General features: G+C 41.1%; 1 protein-coding gene across 1 annotated transcript in view; it reads right to left on the reverse strand.

The window, feature by feature from the left end:
• The window catches only part of LOC115468575 (probable tRNA methyltransferase 9B), a 134800-nt gene extending 123251 nt beyond the window's left edge, over positions 1 to 11549 (reverse strand). The window contains exon 1 of the mRNA XM_030200378.1: positions 11495 to 11549. The gene's annotated coding sequence lies outside the window, so the exon portion shown is untranslated. The remainder of the gene's footprint in view (positions 1 to 11494) is intronic.
• Positions 11550 to 18801: the final 7252 nt, after the last annotated feature.

Genomic DNA, 18801 nt, shown 5'->3' on the forward strand with positions numbered 1-18801 from the left:
AGTCACAACTATACTGCAGTTCAGGAAAAGAACCTCAAATCTTTGTGTGAAGTATTTCTGCAGATTGTCTCATTCCATTATTTATCACTCCCAGACACCTATTCAGGGCCGGTCAAACCCGGTAAGCGGGGTAAGCACTGCAGGGGGGTGGTGCTGCGCCACCATACCACACTGCCCTTGGGGCTTTAAATCTTTAATTTACCTCCGTCCCAGCAGCCGCGTCATTTGAAAGCCCTGCCCCGTCTCTAGCATTCCCTCCCTTCGTGAGTTCGTTCCGCAGAGTCCCGCCATCTGACGTCATTTCCTTGAGGGCGCCCCAACTGATAGTCTGCAGGGGGGCGCCAGAGACCCTAGGATTCCCTGTTCACCCCATCCCCCTCCCATTTATGGCCACCTGCCCGCCCTCTTCTCCCCCCAACATCCCCGGGTGAAGGAGAATTGCTGGACAGGGGCAGGGTGGGAGAAGATGCGGGGAGGGGGGCTCCAGAGACCCTAGGACCGGCCCTGCTCCTATTCAGTCTTTTGGGGAAGAAACTAACACAGGCTTCAGCAGGGCTCTTTAAAAGGAGCTATCTGCTAAAGATATGACCCTTCTGCCGAACAGCAGAGATTGTCCATGTGTGTATCTCTTAAGGCAGTGCTTCTCAGTCCTCTCCAGGAGGCCCATACCCAGTCAGATTTTCAGGATTATCAGTATGAATATGTATGAAGTAGGTTTACTTGTACTGGAGACCCACTGTATGCAGATCTAGCTCTTGCATATTCACTGTGGTAATCCTGAAAACTTGACAGGCTGTGGGCCTCCAGGATAGGATTGAGAAGCACTATCTTAATATATATATTATATATATATATATATATATATTCCACACCTCTTAATGACATTAATGATAGAATTGCTAGAGAATGTTAGTTTAGCAGGGTTTTCAAATAGCTTGGACATGTTCCTGGAAGAAAAGTCCATAAACCGTTATTAAAGTGGACTTGGGGGAAATGCACTGCTTATTTCTGATATAAGCAGCATGAAATCTGCTTTTTGGGGATCCTGCCAGGTGCCAGGTACTTGTGACCTAGATTAGCCACTGGGCTTGTTGGACCTTCGATCTGTCCCAGTACAGCAATGCTTATGTACTTATGTACTTCTCTGCATACCCAGTTTTTATTCAGTATTCTCTGCAATGAACCCTTAAGATGTGTTATTGGTATACCAGTTCTTTGCACTTCATTGCTATGAATGGAAGGTACAGAGTGGTATAAAAAGTACCTTCCTAATGCACATTTGTATTCCTCCCTGAGTTTCAGATAAGGCAGTGGAAAAGAACCCACCTCAAGCATAAGGACAAAAGATGTGAAAAACATATCTGAAATGTTGTAAATATATCTGAGCACCTACCCTGGAAATGGAGAACAAAGGCACTAGTGTCATAGTATAAATGTATAATTAATATATTTGACGAACTCTTATTGAGGTTGGTCAGATAATGAAATGCATTAATCTTGACTTTTCCCATACTCAGCCAGATAACCTTTCTTCTTATGGAAAGTTTTCTTACTTTAATTTAGCTACTCTTTGTTCTACATCTTCTAACAATTAGATTTTTTTTCCTTAACACTATATTCACACTTCTTCCTAATGTTCTTATTGTAGCTCTGAAGGTTGTAACCTTTTGAGCTCCTATTTCATAATAACTCAGGGCCACTGAGAGATTGAACCGAGCCTGGGGCAGGGCCGTCGCTGCCAGGCCCGGGACAGAACCGCTGCTGCCCCCCCCCCTTCACAATTGTCGCCCCCAGATCGCTGCTGCAATTGAAATACCTTGTTGACTGGTGGGGATCCCGAGGCCCCGCCAGCAGAAGACGTCTTCCTCCAACGCTGCTCTTCTGCCAATTGCCTGCCCCTGCGGCTGCTTTTTCTCGCAGGGCATACTCAAATTCAAAACCGAGCATGTGTGCCTGAAAGGAAAAGCAGCCGCTCAGCTGGGTAGAAGAGCAGCGCTGGAGGTGCTCCTCTGGGTCCTCCCCAGCCTCCAATTGGAGCCCAGCTGTGGCACCGGAGTTTTCTTTCTCCTGCTCCTGTTGGGATGCGATCACTTGGATCCCGTCAGGAGCAGGAGAGAGAGAGAGAGAGACCCTGGCGCCGGGCCCCCCTTGGAGGCCAGGGCTCCAGGAAATTTTGCCCCCTCCCCTCTGCAGCCCTTTAATAACTGAATAAGACAGTCTGGTCAATATTCAGTGGTATTTAACCAGTTAGGAATGGCTCCTGGTCAAATACATAGCATTTAGCTGGCTAACCACTAATATTCAGTGGGAGATAGCTGGTTATGTCCACTGAAAATTCACAGTTAGTGCATAGTGGCTAAATGGTTATATCATGTGATATAGCTAGCTATCTGTGAATATTGAAGTGCTAGATGGCTAAGTTTAGCGGCCAAATCGAACCGCTTAAATAACAGTTCTATTTTTGACTGCTATAAACTTAACCAGCCAGCGCTGAATATTTGCTTAGCTGATTAAGGGCCCTGTTTATTAAGCTGTGTTATAGGATCATTAGCGTTTTGAATGCACGTTAACCATTTACTTACTGGCAACAGCGGCGGCCTGAATAGAGGGACTGGAGCAGCGGTGCAGAGCACCCCCTTTTTATTTGCACCCGGGGCGGACTGCCCCCACCACCCCACCTTTGGTACGCCACAGATATACAGCCTTATGAAACTTTACAAAAATTAGTTTATGAATTATTTTGCAAGGTTGTATTGTATGACAAACATCAAATTATAAGCAGTTACACAGCATAACGTTTGAAACAGCATTTTGTATAAAAGCGGTTATTCCTGTCTTCTATTATTTTGTTGCAGGAATTTTTTGAAAAGTTTTTAATAATTTTTGAAAGCAACTGTAATAATTTACAGATCTCAACAGCCCTTCGAAGAAGATTCCACCAATTAGTGCATTGGTAGAAGTCAGCAGAGAAGACTGTTCTGTAAACAATCTTTTTATAGTTAGGATGATGGAGAATTAGGAATTCTCTGAATCCAGGGATGGAATTATGTATAGGGAGTTAAATCAAAGAAAGTATACCATTGTTAATTTGGAATGCAAAGACACATAATTTGAAGGCAACCCTGGCTTTAATTGGAAGCCAATGTAATGAGTAAAGGAGTGGTATTGCCTTGTTAAATTGTGAGACGTTACATACAAGTCTTGCGGCAGTGTTTTGGCCTGTCTGTAGTTTCTTTTCAACCCTGTCCTTGTATGCTGAATACAAGGCATAATCAAAGTGGAATAGTACTAGGGTTTGGGCTAAGTTTCTGAAAATTTCTTTTGAGAAAAGGGGTCTAATTCTTTTCAATCTCCATAAATTTTAAAGACTTTCTTTATCACTAGATATATTTACAGATCAAAAGAAAGGTGTTGATCAATTGTAATACCTAGAATTTTCATGTTCTGATCTAGTGGGAACTTACATTGATCAATAATGAATTATTTGGCAAGGTATGAATGGAATGGATCAGTGAGGACTAGGAATTTGTTTTTTTCCCTATTTAGTTTCAGTTTGAAGGTGGATACCCATGATGCCATGAGGTCTAGTCCTGCTTTAATAATATTCAAAATTTTGCTTAAATCATTATTGAAAGGTATGTAAATGGTCACGTCATCTGCATAAATAAAGGTGAACCCATTTTGTTCTGGTTTGCTCCCAAGTGGGGCAATGATGATGTTAAAGAGGATAGGAGATCATGGATAACCTTGTTGAACACTGCATACAGGATTCCATGATGGGAAGATGAGACCTGTGAATTTCACTTGATATGCTCTTAACTTGAGGAAACCTTTGGACTATTGAAGGACTCTGCCACATATTCCCAGGTTGTTAAATATTCTCACTAATATATCATGGTCTACCATGTCAAAGGCACTGGACATATCAAATTGTAGGATACGAATTTTTCTGCCTGTACTAATTTCTCTCCTAAGATTACATATTAAAGTTGTTAAGACTGTCTCAGTGCCGTAACAGGGTCTGAAACCGGATTGTGACTTATATGCAATAATAATGAGTTTAAGAATTCCATAAGTTGTTGTGCTACCGTACATTCCATTAATTTAGTAATCAGTGGAATTCATGCTACTGGTCTGTAAATGGTCACATCATTTTTATCTCCCGATGTATTTTTACGGATGGGAATTAACATGATGTTATCTTTTGATTAAGGAAAGATGCCATGTTTGAATAAGTACAATAAATGTGATCTTAGACATTCGATGAAGGAGTCATGAGCTGATCTCAGGAGATAGCTTGGACAAGGGTCTAAGATGCAATGAGAGGTAGAATATTTATGTAGAAGTATGTTGGTTGTAAAAAGCGTTGGGGGTAAGAAGTCGGACCATACTCGATCTGCAGCAATGGACAACATATAGGGTTCTTCTAGGTAACTGTTTAGCTCACCTGCTAGATGGATTACATTTCGTCTAAGCTTACATATTTTATGCTTGAAATATATTGCCAGTTGTGGTACCGAAGAAACAATTTCGTTTGAAGATGTTGTTATCTCCTGAGTGTTCATAGTATTCCAGTAACATAGCATTAAACAAGTGATCCAGCTCTTAAATGATGCCATTATCTGTGTAAAATGCTGGAATTTAAATGGAAGAATTTTAAGAGGAATATAGAGGCAATTTAATTCTCTAGATAATTAATCTAAAGTAAGTTTGTAGTAAGCGATAGGGTAGGTTGCAGAAAGAGCATATATAAGCAAAGTCTAAATTAGAGACTAAGTTTAAATATGTGTGTACAATTAAGAATTTTTACCTTAAATCACATTTAGTATCATGTTCAGTTCAGATAAATTGCCGGAACAGGATATAGGAAAAATAACAAAGTTGCTTTCGAAGTTGCGCATGAAGGGGCACACAAAGGGTCATGATGTGCCCCTTTGGCACGCTCCTTCAGCATGATGCCTGAGGAGTGACACTATTGCTTGCCCTGTTGGCCTGTTTCAACACCTCAGTGGCAGGTGTGCTGTTCTAATCGCCATATGATGATGTCACTAACTGCTGTCACAATTCAAAAATTAAAAGCATGCAGGAGGGCAGACAACTCACTGGTCAGCACAGTCTCTGATGTTAAGGGCAATTTCTGGTGTTGGGAAGCACTGTATAGCAGCCACTGAAGCTTACAGTGGCAGGCATGCTGTTCTAATTGCCACATAATAATGTCATTAATTGCTGTCACAATTCAAAAGTTTAAATAATTCAGGAGGGCAGATAACTGAATGGTCAGTGCTGTCTCTGATATAAAGGATGATTTCTGGTGTTGGGAAGCCCTGAATATATCTGCTGAAGCTCATGTGCTGATGTCACTAACTGCTGTCACAATTCAAAAGTTTAAAGCATGCAGGAGGGCAGATAACTCACTGGTCAATGCTGTCTCTGATGTTAAGGGTGATTTCTGGTATCCTAACCTTTGCGGTTGACCCTTTCAGCTTCTTTTTAACCATTTTCCTCATTTTGTCATAGTCACCCTTTCGAAAATAAATACTGCTACAGTAGATTTCTTCAGTGACTTCACTCCACTCAGTATTTTATAGACCTCCCCTCGGCCATCTTTAGCCTTTCCTCATAGGGAAGCTGCCCCAACCCCTTTATCATTTTCATTGTCCTTCTCTGTACCTTTTCTAATTCTGCTATATCTTCTTTCAGATGCAGTGACCAGAATTGCACACAGTATTTGAGATGCTGTCGCACCATGGAGCAATACAAAGGTATTATAACATTCTCATTTTTGTTTTTGTTAACTGATATTATTATTTTTAACATATTTGTGTATTTTTATGTATATAGACACCCGACACAGGAAATTGCGAAACAAAGGCCATGTCAGGTCCCCAATAAACTCTGCTTCCTCCAATTCTTGGCTCTGCCTCATTGTTCCAGCTGTGGTCCACTTCACTGTTATTGTTTCATGTTTGGCTTGTGTTGCTGTTTCCATCTGGTCTGCTTTGCATTTTAATGACCCATAACAATGTAATAGATGTAAAAATCAAGTGGGATCGAATTTCATAATCTTGGACCCATATTAAAAAAAAAAAAAAAGCTCCTAATTCTGAAACAGCTAAAACTGTTTTGTAGCACTGAATGTGAAGTTTAACATTACAGAAATTAAACATCTTTAGGAAATTAATTAAACCTCTTTGCTATATTGGCCATTCTTGTACTTACTGGGAAGGATTTCTACATCTGCATGGGAAAACTGGCACGTGAGCATTCATCAGCCAGAATCAAATGAGGCACTGTTTCTGAGTTAGTTCTTGTAAATATGCCCTGTGGATAAATATTCTGCTGTGGGATGTTCTGTTATCTTCTATAGTGTGCATAAAAAACTAGATGCATGCTTAACCAGTGAAGGATACCTGAAATGACTGTAGTTAGACCACATGGAAAGAAAAGTACCACCCTCTTTGCCTGTTCTTAAATGTGAAGAATGAGCATGGAATATGTTTCAGCTCTACTAAGTTACTAGTCCTTTTCCTCCAGCTGATCTTCCTAACCCAATCAAAGGATGAGTATTGTGGCCATTGCAGTACTAATATAGAGGCCCATGTAGAAAGCATTATAGCAGGTTTAATGTGGTTAAACTACAGGTTGTACTAACTGGGCAATGCAGGAAGGGTTTTAACGCTGGTGCTAACTTGCACGAAAACACATAAGAACATAAGCATTGCCATACTGGGACAGATCAAAGGTCCATCAAGCCCAGCATCCTGTTTCCAACAGTGGCCGATCCAGGTCACAAGCACCTGGCAAGATCCCAAAACAGCACAACACATTTCATGCTGCTCAGTGGTGTACGTGGAGGGGCATAATCGACCGTGAACGCCCATCTCCATGGGCGTCTATGTCCGAGAACGGGTACGTGAAGGGGCGGGACAGACCGTATTTTTGAAAAAAATGGGCGCCCATCTTTTTTTTCGATAATACGGTTTGTGCCGGGCAAATGCATTGGATATGTGCGGATTTGAGCTGGGCGGTTTCGTTTTTCAGCGATAATGGAAAACGAAGGCGCCCTGCTGAAAAACAAACAAATCCAAGGCATTGGGTTGTGGGAGGGGCCAGGATTCGTAGTGCACTGGTCCCCCTCACATGCCAGGACACCAACCGGGCACCCTAGGGGGCACTTCTAAAAATTAAAAAAAAAAAAAAGTAAAATACCTCCCAAGTCCATAGCTCCCTTCCTTTGGGTGCTGAGCCCCTCAAATCCCCCCCAAAACCCACAACTCTACACCATTACCATAGTCCTTATGGCTGAAGGGGGGCACCTATATATGGGTACAGTAGGTTTTGGGGGTGGTTGGGAGGGCTCCCATTTACCACCACAAGTGTAATAGGTAGGGGAAGGGATGGGCCTGGGTCCACCTGCATGAAGTCCACTGCACCCACTAACAACTGCTTCAGGGACCAGCATACTGCTGTGATGGAGCTGGGTATGGCATTTGAGGCTGGCATACAGGCTGGAAAACAAAGTTGTTAAAGTTGGGGTTTTTTTGGTGGGAGGGGGTTAGTGACCACTGGGGGAGTCAGGGGTGGTCATCCCGTCACTTATGGCACTTTTTTGGGACGTTTGTGAAAAAAAAGGTCCAAAAAAGTGACTTAAATTCACGCTACACACGCCTTTCTTTTTTCAATTATTGGCCGAAGGCGCCCATCTCTCCTCAGCCGATAAACACACCCCAGTCCCACCTTCACCATGCCTCCAACACGCCCCCCCCCCCTAAAAAAATCGGCTTTCGAATATACTGATTTGGGCGCCTTTGCGAGCTGGGGGCCATCTCCCGATTTGGGTCAAAATCTGGGTGCCCATCACTTTCGAAAATAAGGCTGCTAGTGTATTTGACACCCTGGGCCAATCATTTTTTAACACCCCCTCTCCTCTACATGAAAAAATTAGTTTTAGTAATAATCCATGAGTCACAAAACAAGGGTGTACCTAGGAAAAGGCATCATCTTAAACACTGCAGTGAGCAGTAGAACATCAATACACCCACTGTAAAATTAAACTAGCCAGGTTAGATGATCCTGCCAACAGAAAACCATGTCTTTTTCACAAACACCCTCACCCAGTATAGAATAAGTAACCACTAACTAAAAACAGAAATATATAGACAAAAATTAAACTGAACCCCAAATAAGCCAGATTCTGCATACAATGCAACACCACAGAAACAGTGATGCATGCCCCCTAGTACTGTGCAAAATATAAATAAATATAAAGATAGCAGATGTAAATTTGAAAAAACTGACAAATACCAGTCATCACTTTGCAAATTAACAAACAGAAATAAAACAAAAAAATGGAAAATAAGATGATACCATTTTATTGAACTAATACATTTTTTCAATTAGCTTTCAGACGCCAAAACCTCCATCCTCAAGTCAGTACAGTATACTGCTGTTACAGTACCCTGCTCTGACCTGAGGATGGGGTTTTTGGTCTCTGAAAGTTAGTAAAAAATGTATTAAAATTAGTCCAATAAAAAGATCATCTTATTTTTTTTCTATTTATCACCACAGCTACAATACTACTTTATCCTAAAGCAAAAAAAATAAAAATAAACAAAACAAACTTTTTTCTACCTTTGTTGTCTGTTTCGGCTTTCCCCATCTTCTCTTCTCTCTCTCCCTTCCATCCAGCATCTGCGCCCTCTCTTTCTCTCCCTTCCATCTAGCGTCTACCTGCTTTCTCTGCCCCTTCCATCCACTGCCTGCCCTTTCCTTCCCTTCCATCCAGCCTGTGCTCCCTGCCTCCTTTTTACATGATACATTCCAGCATCTTCTCCTCTCTCCATCTTTATCTCTCCTCTCCCCATCCCCATCCATATCTCTCCTCTCCTCATCCCCATCCATATCCATCTTCTACTTTACAGTACCTCCTGTTTATTTTACTTTTTTCTCTCTTCATGTCCGTCGTCCCTCAGGATCCCTATTCCTCCTGTTCATAATCCCCCTCTGTGTCCCTGTCCCTATTCCCCCCATGTTCAGCATCTGCCCTCTTTGTCCCCTTCCCTCCCCCGTTCCCATGTTCCTCGCCCTTCTTTCTCCCTCACTCTTGCACTCCCACCCTAGTCAGCATCTCTTCCTCTTCTCTCCCCTGCCCCATAGTACTGCATCTCATTCTCCCCCCTCCCCAGATCCAGTTTTTTCCCAGTCTCCCCTCCCTCATGTGTCCCACCTTTCTCTCTCCCCTCCCCAACTCCTCATCCTTGGTCTTGCTTCCTCCTTCCCCTTTGGTCTGGCATTGCTGTCCCTCCTCTCTCCACCCCATTTTCCCTTTCCCCTGTTGTCAGGCATCACTTTCCCTCCTATTTCCACTCTCCTTTCCCCTTCCCCTGAGGTCTGGCATCCCTCTCCCTCTTCCCCTTCAGTCTGGCATCGCTTTTCCTCCTCTCCACCCTCCTTTTCCCTTCCTCTTTCAGTCTGGCATCACTCTCCTTCCCTTCTCCACCCCCTCTCCCACCCTTCGATCTGGCATGGCAATTTCGTCCTCTCTCCACCCCCCTTTCCCTTTCCCTGTGGTCTGACTGACATTGTTCTCCCACTTCTCTCCACCCCTGTCCCGCTCTGCAAGCCTCCAAGCTTCCAGACCCGCTGGTAGCATCAGCGATGTGAGCGTTGCCTTCAGCCTGCCCCGGAAGCCTTCTCTGTACAGCTTCCCATGTAGGTGGAACGTTGTACAGAGAAGGCTTCCAGGGCTGGCTGAAGGCAGTGCTTACATTGCTGATGCACACTGCTCGAAGTTTAAAGGTCTGCAGAGTGGGGCAGGAGTGGAGAGAGAAGGGAGAGCGATATGTGATACCGAACTAGTCGGAAGGGGGGGATGGGACACCTATGGCAGCAAGCAGCAGCACCAGCACTGCACATCCAGAGGGGGGGGGGGGGGGAGACGCCCATGGCAGCATCCTCTTATGACCTGCATCCAGGGTGGGCCGCCCCCACTGCCCCACCCTCAGTACACCATTGATGCTGCTGCTTATCCTAGAAATAAGCAGTGGATTTTCCCCAAGTGCATCTTAATAATGGCTTGTGAACTTTTCTTTTAGGAAGTTATCCAATCCCCTGTCACAGACTGTATTATAATCTACTAAATTCCCTTACATGGTAGATTGGCCCTAGAATGCACAGAGTACCACCATTTTGAAAATGACGGTGCCAGAGGCAGAAGCAAGTGGGCATTTCTGCTGCCTTCAGGTATGGGAGAGGGTCTGGGGGCTTAGGGCTTGGAAGGGGGGTTAGGAGGTGCCACTAGACACCAGGGAGGTTTCTCTGCCTGATGCAGCCACAGCACTGCTGTTTGGGTGGTACTGTCTCTGTATGAGAAATGTCTTCAAAATGAGGAACTGCCAATTTTTTCCTGAAGCACTTTTATGATTCTGTTCCAATGGACTAGTAGAGTGAAATAGTGTGGCATAGGCTGGTTCCTATGATTTTCAATGGGAACAAATGGAAGGAGTGGCCTAGTGGTTAGAGCACTAGTCTTGACTGCCAGGGTTGGCTGGTTTAAATCCTAGTATTGCTCCTTGTGATCTTGGCAAGTTACTTAACCCTCTATTGCCATAGGTACAAACTCAGATGGTGAGCCCTCCAGGGACAGAGAAATTACCCCATGTAACTCACCTTGTGTTTGAGCAAATCCAAATAAATTTTTCCTCCCAAAGGTAATAATGGGAGCTAAGTTGAAAAAGGGAGACTGAGTGGACCTGCTCTAAAGTCTTTCAAGGGTAAAGGCTGGGGAATGTGAATAAGTGATGCATATATAGGTTAATGATTTGCTATTTGAGTGGCAGCAGAAACAGAGGGGAGACTGTCACAGAAAGCCTGGCATTTGCCACCTGCTGTGCACCCCAAATATTATTTTACAAGCGCTTCTGTTGTTTTGAATAGTTGAAAACATAATGAATATGGTTAAATATCCTTTTTGCAACAGTTGATAATCTAAAGAGCTCAACATTCAGCTGCTTTTCATCTTTGAAGCAAAAACTGTCAGGAGTGAATGACCCCTTAATTTGCTTCTAACTGTGACAGTGGCATCTCAACTTTGCAATGAGGGATGTCAATTCGTGCCAAACTATCATGCAGATTTTTTGTACACTATGGATGCCAGCAACAAGAAGTGGAGAGTTCACCAGATGACTTTCATTTAGTAATTACTGCAGTCACTATCGACTCAAGCTAGGTCTGAACTATGGGCGAAGCAATGAAATGCTCTATCCCTCTGCTATTCCACTGAGTCCTACAGCCTACCTATTAATAATTCAGAATTAATTTGTGGAAAACCGTCTTGCGGAAGGATCAGTTCTGCTTTCCACAATTTAAATTATTAATCAAGCAAAACAAAATTTGCCTTTGTAAATCTGTAACACAGACACACACAAATATTCAGCTACACTTAAAAGCCACAGACATTACGTCATAACGTTTTAGAAAATATGTCCCACGTTACCTTACAATAAGGTTATCATCTTGTAATCTTTAGAGACTCTATACGTAAATCACTCCTCTATGACGCAGTGTGCAAGTACCTAATGGCGCAGCAATCTTGCCACGGTTAAAGCTAGGTGCAATTTGACGCCCTAAGTGATCAGTACTAAACTGTGAAAAAGGTGAATCACCAGTCCAATGGAGATTAGAAACACTGAGAAAAGCTGTTGCCATTTGTCTGCAACCTGTAGCAAAGAGGACATTAAGGAAACTCAGGGGGAAGAATTGCTATGGCAACAAATCAGTTTTTATCTCTCCATAAAAGAGCACGTAGCTATGTGAAAATGCCTGCTCAGAAACAGGATTTTAAAAATACGTAAGATACGTGATACACATCTTTATAATATTAACTACAGGCATGCGATTATAGATTAGGCACCTTTCTTCCGGATAGAACAAAATCAGGGGGAAAAAAAACAGTACATTTCTTAAAACGTCAGAACAGCTATTTTGAGCCTGCTCTGAAACCAGTAGGGTAACATTTTCGCTGACATACACCTCCCTTATACTAACAGATATGCATGACTTTACCTTAGTATTTTGCATTTGAAAAGAATAAATAAGAGGGAGAGAAGAGTCTGTGATTCTAATCTTAACAAGTGTGCCCCCCCTGCTTAGCATAGGCAGCCAATATTTCAAAACCATCAGAGAGAACAAACGCAGTACAAATGACCCCTCCTTGTGCACAAATGGAGGAGCTTGGTCAGAGAACAATGCAGAAATCCAAGCATTACAGCTGCTGATCGCATGGCTTCTAATGCAAGGTTCCTGTAAAACAAAAAAAAAATGTTACTGTGGGATACAGTAATCTATGAGAAAACTGCTGTTTTAAAATTGCAGCATTAATCTGCAGTTCATTGTGAAAAGTCAGCCTTTGTGAGTGATGATTCGCTCACACATTGACAGGAAGGGTGACATAAAACACACACGCACACACATATGAAACCACTGGCATCTGCATCAGCCCCCCTCCCTTCCTCACCGAACCGAACCCACTACAATCCCTGGTTTCTAGCAGCAAACCTCCCCCCCCCCCCCCACTCGCACACACACAACACACATGCAATACACACGACACACCTCTTTTGGGTTGTGCACAAGAGAATTTGGGTGCAGATCTTTACATGCAGACAGATCTGTGTGCAAATCCAAATTAGTGCCAATTAAGGTCAATAATTGCTCATTGTCTTATTTATTTGCACACGGATCTCAGAATTGCACGCAATTTGGGCACCATTTATAGAATCCGGAGGAAAGTTATTATAATTGAACACTCATCTCTCTTGTGCCGTACTCAGCACCTAAGCTGAAAAATGTATGGTGTAACATTATGATGCATTTCTATCCCCATTTTCAGTGAAATCCATTCAGTAGTTTTGCTATCTAAGTGGGCCTTTTACAAATATGTGGTAGCATTTTTAGCACATGCTAATGATTAGCGCATGCTAGAAATGCCACCACACCTTTGAGCCTGCGATCAGTGGGAAAAATGTGGGATACAAATGTAATAATAAATAAATAAATAAAAGACCTCCTGAATGTCGGTGTAGATGTAAGAACAGACGGAAGCATGGAGCAATCTCCTATTGAGATTACAACTCAAAAACGATTTAACAGGATCCGATAATGGACAACTAATTTACATTTACAGTTCAATATCTGATTTATAGGGTTTGAATGGCATATAACTGAGAGCTTCTCTATTACTGTTGCTGCTGCTGCTACAAGATTGAAGGGTATTGTTTTCTCTTCTGATGATCGGTTGCTATTGCTCCTGTAGCTTCCTACTTTGCATCTGAGAACTCATATTTCTTTTTAGTGCTCCCCATGCCTCTAATGGTTGCATATAAAAATGCAAAATTGATTGTCCTAGATATTTTTAACAATGTGCTCTACTGCTTTACAAGATTACAAGAATCTCCATAAACTATCCTATGTGTCATTTTCAGCAACTATATTTTAGGTGACCAGAATAGACATGGTTATTAATCAAACAAAGAACAGTACTTGCAGGCAGTTAATTTTGTTTCAAATTCATTGATATGCAGAACATTCTCTGTAAGTTAGTCTTCAAACAATTTGAGAGAACAAGACATCCCTGGCACATACTGAATCTCAAAGGACAAATCACGACATTCCATGCATAAACTGTGGCACAAATCCCCTGGGAAATATTCAAGAGATTTTCTGCCTCTGCAAAATATTATAGTATATGAGAACAATTTTGGGGTTCGACTGAAGTGATTCTCAAACCCTTTTAGCTGGGTAAATAGTAGTTGGCCTGGATAGCACGTTTGAATAGAGCAGACCTGGTGACTCAGTGGGGTTGCTGTGCATAGCCATTCAGAAAGTCCCCAGTTTGATCCTAGAGTCAGGTTTTCTACGCCCTTGGTTGATTAGGCTGGGTCTGCTACAAATGTAGCATTCATAGCCTTTTGGGGGAAGGAATCATGATACTGACCTTGATGCATGACTCTTGGTCTTAGGACTGTTCCTGCAGTGATCAGATGGATAACAGTGAAATCATGGGCCTATTAAAACAGAAGAAAGATTCCTTAGTAATTATAAATAAAAGATCATGGTGCCAGAATCCCATAAGTACTGACTGAGCTGGAAGAAAAAGAAGAAAGAAGGAATTATTGGGGCAATTAAAGCTTCTCTGGAAACTGTCTTCTGCTGTCCAGTAAAAAGTACACGTTGACTTCCTAGCCCATGTACCTCTAAACAAGTTAGAAAGAAATTCTTGTGGGTATATTTGGGATAGGGAATGAAAACAGCACATGTCCTTGGGATTTTCAGATGTACATATGTTAACCTTCCACTCAACTTATCCATCTGCACAAGTAGTGGGTTTGAAGAATACATCCACTTTAAGAGCATGAATTTTGAGGATTCTAAAGGGTAAACAGAGAACATGGAGGCATATGAGCTTTTTATAATGTACTCTGCTTAGAGATAATATCAAAAGTGGATTTTCAAGTCTAAAAACAAGTGGGGAAAGCATACAGAGAGTGGCTCATGGAATTCTTTCCAACACCTCTCAGTGTGTGTGTGTGTGTGTGTGTGTGTGTGTGTGTGTTTGTATGTTGGGGCAGTATGGGGGTATGTTTTGAGGGTGGGGAACTTGTGGAGAGGTTGGAGAGTAATTAGGGGTGGAATAGTTATGGGGTGGGGCAGTTTGCAAGGTGGTGGAGCAATTTACAGGGTGATTGGTAGCTGTGGGGCAGTTTTGCAAAGTAGTAATTTTGGGGGTTGGGGGAAGTATGCGGGGTAGTGGGATAGTTGTGAGAGTAGTTTTTGAGATGGGGCAGTTTATGAGCTAGTGAAACAGTTACAGAGTAGCTTTTGTGCTTAGGAGCAGTTTACAGGCTGATGGAACAGTTGTGATTTTAATTCTGGGGGGTAGGGCAGTTACAAGGGTAAAATTGCTGGTTTTTCAGCCAGACATAACTGGGTATCTTTAACTGGATACAGTGAATATTGGGGCTATCTGGTAAAAAGATAACTGTTCTTCAAGCATACCTGCTTTTAATTGGTTATCTTTTGGCTGGGTTGTAGGAGCAGGAAATTTAGAAAATGAGTATGTGTCTGCTTAACGTGTGGAAAGATAGAAGATCCTTAAGTGCCAAGAAATGCAGTCTGAGACCAAGAAAATGTGGCAGAAAGATACAGAAATATTTCCCATTGATTTGGGTGCCAAAGATTTGATTAAAAAGAATTTCCAAGCATACCAGATATGTTGCGTATACATGTTACATCTTACAAACTCCAGAGGGAAGTTCTTTGGCATGATGCAAGTACTATGGTGAGTGTTATCAGTACATTTGAGAGACTCAGATCATACTCCAGATACCATGGCTTAGGAGTGAAGGTTCATTACTGTCATGGTATGCATGAAACTAACCCATTTGGTGACTTTGCTCCTTAGACAAGCTAAGGTCATACTTCCACGGATGATCATTTTTCATGACCTGGACACTGCATCCATTATCTTATGGTCAAAATACTAAGAGGAAACTTTAAAATAATCCAGTAACATAAGACCTTTGAAGTTAAGATGATGATGATATATTTTGACACCCACTTGACAGGACTTAAAAAAGATCTGAGTTTCTTATCACATTACAACCCATTAAATTTATTTATTTATTTATTTATTTATTTATTGCATTTGTATCCCACATTTTCCCACCTAATTGCGGGTTCAGTGTGGCTTACAATACATTGTGAATGGCGGAAATACAGTTTGTTACAACTCGGTTATGGATTACATTGTGAGTGGTTATGCGAAAACAAAGTTAAAGTGTTGTTAAGGGAATAGAACAATGGAGAAGAACAATGGAAAAGAAACAGCGGGAAACTAATAGGGCAACTGAACAGTAGTAGTGATCACCTTCTGATCACCTATCCATCTCTCCTGTTTCTCACTCCTCCCTCCCCCTCCCCACACCTTTCCTTCAAGGCAGTCATTGGAATGCTTTTATGTTTTATGTTTCACTTATATATTTTGATAGTTTCATCTTTTGCTCATTTCTGACCTGAGGAAGAAGGTTATGCCATGAAAAGCTTGTCAAAAATGTATTAAGTTAGTCCAAGACAAAGTATCACCTTATTTTCCTTTTTTGTTTTATTTTCACTTCTAATAATAAAGTCTCACAGCAGTTGTATTTTCTCAGTGCCTTAGGGATTGTGTGTGCAGTGACTGTGTTTGTTCATCTCCGCCACCAATTTGGATTCCATTTCAGGTTTGTTGTAATTTTCCAATGCAGCAAAGGCATTTTGTAATGGTATCAGTTAGGATATTGTCTCTTTCATAGGTCATAATTTACCAGAGCCCACTGTAAAGTGCCATTAAAACGCTAATTTATATTTTTCTGCCAATTAAGTTATGCACTTATCTCCACGCAAATCTAGGTGCCATATATAGAATCTGGGGGGAAAGGGGGGAAAATCCTTTCCCCTTATTGCTTGATATGCAACCTTTTCCTAGGTTGTTTTATTCTTTGTGGGAATGGTGGTAAAGTAATAAAGTAACAAGATGCTTTATGGTAGGGACATTTCCTTTAATTGCAGATAAGTCCTTGTTCATTGCAGACAACTGGAAACAGATAGGACAAGTTTTAAGCTTCCAAATCATTTATTTTAAGATTAAGGAACCCAGTTACTGAATTCAATAAAAGTTATTTTGATGTTTTGGTTTGATGGAATATCATTATAATATAATCAAGAGTATGAACCTAACTTTATATATAGAGAGATAGATAGATAGATATAGGTATAGATATGTATAATTAATGTGTCCCAGGAAGACTGCATAAGAAATTTAGACCATGAGGTGGGTGGGCAAGTGGTAGGGTGGAGGTTAATTAAAGTAGCAAAAAAGTACCAGTTTTAATACCGAGCATATCAAGCAATGAGGGAAAAGGATTTTTCCCCCCTTTACCACTGGATTCTCTACATGGCACCTAGATTTGCATGGAGATAAGCATGTAACTTAATTGGCAGAACAAGATAAATTAGTGTTTTAATGGCACTTAACAAGCAATAATGAGCGTTAATTGGCAATAATTACAATTTATGTGTGGAGATCGGTAAGCGTATTCTATAAAGAACTTGCACCTAAATTGCAAAGCGCACAGTTCAAAATAAATGCATGTAGCTGAAAAGCAGCGTGTTTATGGGTGTTCTGTGGGTGTTCCAACTGTTATGCATGCAATTACAGAATATGTCTCACTGCACCTAAATCTATACGCATGGATTTACAATAGGTTTTTATTGGCACAAATGAATACGTGTAGCTTTAGGTGCTGCAGTATAATTTTATAGAATACGTTTATTTCCGCACATATTTTTTAGGTGCCATGTATGGAATCTAGCCCTTAGTGTATAAGAAAGAGATTTAGGCAAAGTGAGTAATCTGTCTAATAAACAAGAATGAAAGGAAACACGTATAGAAAGTCAGCATAAAATCTAATAATATGGCCAGGAATAAAGATCTTTAAATATATAATGAAGAAAAGCTTCGCTTTTAGGAGTGCTCTGCAGGTGCATCTTCTTAAAAAGGACGGAAACTAACATGTGCTCCCAAACCTGTTCTGCAGGTGTTTCAACTCTTTTGGCCTTGGTCTTTCCATTTAAGGCATAGTCCTTTTGATGGACCAGGCACAATATATCAAATATCAAATCTTTGAATAAACAATAAAGACCAATTAAATAAATCCTCAGCCTGAGTATTGCACAATCAGTATAGAAATACAACTGATTTAAATTAAAGCCCCTGAGTTTCAGTTAAGATTAGCATGGATATTTTCCTAAACATTTTTAACCAGATAACCAACTAAACAGTGTCAATATCCAGGGTTGTTTGGCTTGGTACTGAGTTGTCCAGCCAAAAGTTAACCCATCCGGAGGCCCTAATTTTGAAATGTGACATTTTCTCCATTTAACTCCCGAAGTTAACTGGACAAATCATTTAAATATCAGCCCCATTTATTTTACAGAAGACTCTGGGTAAGGAGTTGTTTAGCATGTTTTTCCACAAATAAAGTAATAATTATTAAATGAATGATACAAAATGTAGCTTTAGAAGACTTATAGTAGATGCATTATTTATTGTATAAAGTAAATTTAGAAACTTGGTACAGGATCAACTTTTTAAACAAAATGTGAGAAGTAGATTATCTGTGCAAACAGAATTCTGTCAAACCAATGCAAACCAGTGCAAATATTATTTTAATTCATATCTAATAAAATGCATATTGACACAGCAAACAAAGAATACGTTCAATATAAATCAGCAACTGTGCTGCTTTAAAAAATGAAACATTTTAGTATGAACCATTCCTTAAAATCTCAGCTATATTCATTAACATAATCCTATTCCTAAAAAAAAACTAAAATATTTCGCAAACTGTGATAGCAGAGAATTTCATTTCTGACCTCATCACTACTGTATCACCTCAGATGTGGAAAGAATACAAAAGCAGTAGGATGAAGGGTTACTGAAATGAGTTTATTGCAGTTATTTCCTTCAGAATTATAAATCTAAACACAGAAGTGCAATTTGATAATATCAGTGTGTTTCCTACTAAATCACGGTTTCTTTTGGTCTCATGTTAATTTCAACTTTCTTATGTCAATTAGGGGCCCTTTTATGGATCGGTGGTAAACCCAAAGCGGGCTTACCACTCGCTCTTCCGGGACTACTGCGTCCCCAACATGGCCACCAATGGTAGTCTCGCCCCGAGTGCATGCCATTTCTGGGGAAAA

This window comes from Microcaecilia unicolor, chromosome 4 (assembly GCF_901765095.1).
Source record: "Microcaecilia unicolor chromosome 4, aMicUni1.1, whole genome shotgun sequence".
In the NCBI taxonomy this organism is placed as follows: Eukaryota; Metazoa; Chordata; class Amphibia; order Gymnophiona; family Siphonopidae; genus Microcaecilia; species Microcaecilia unicolor.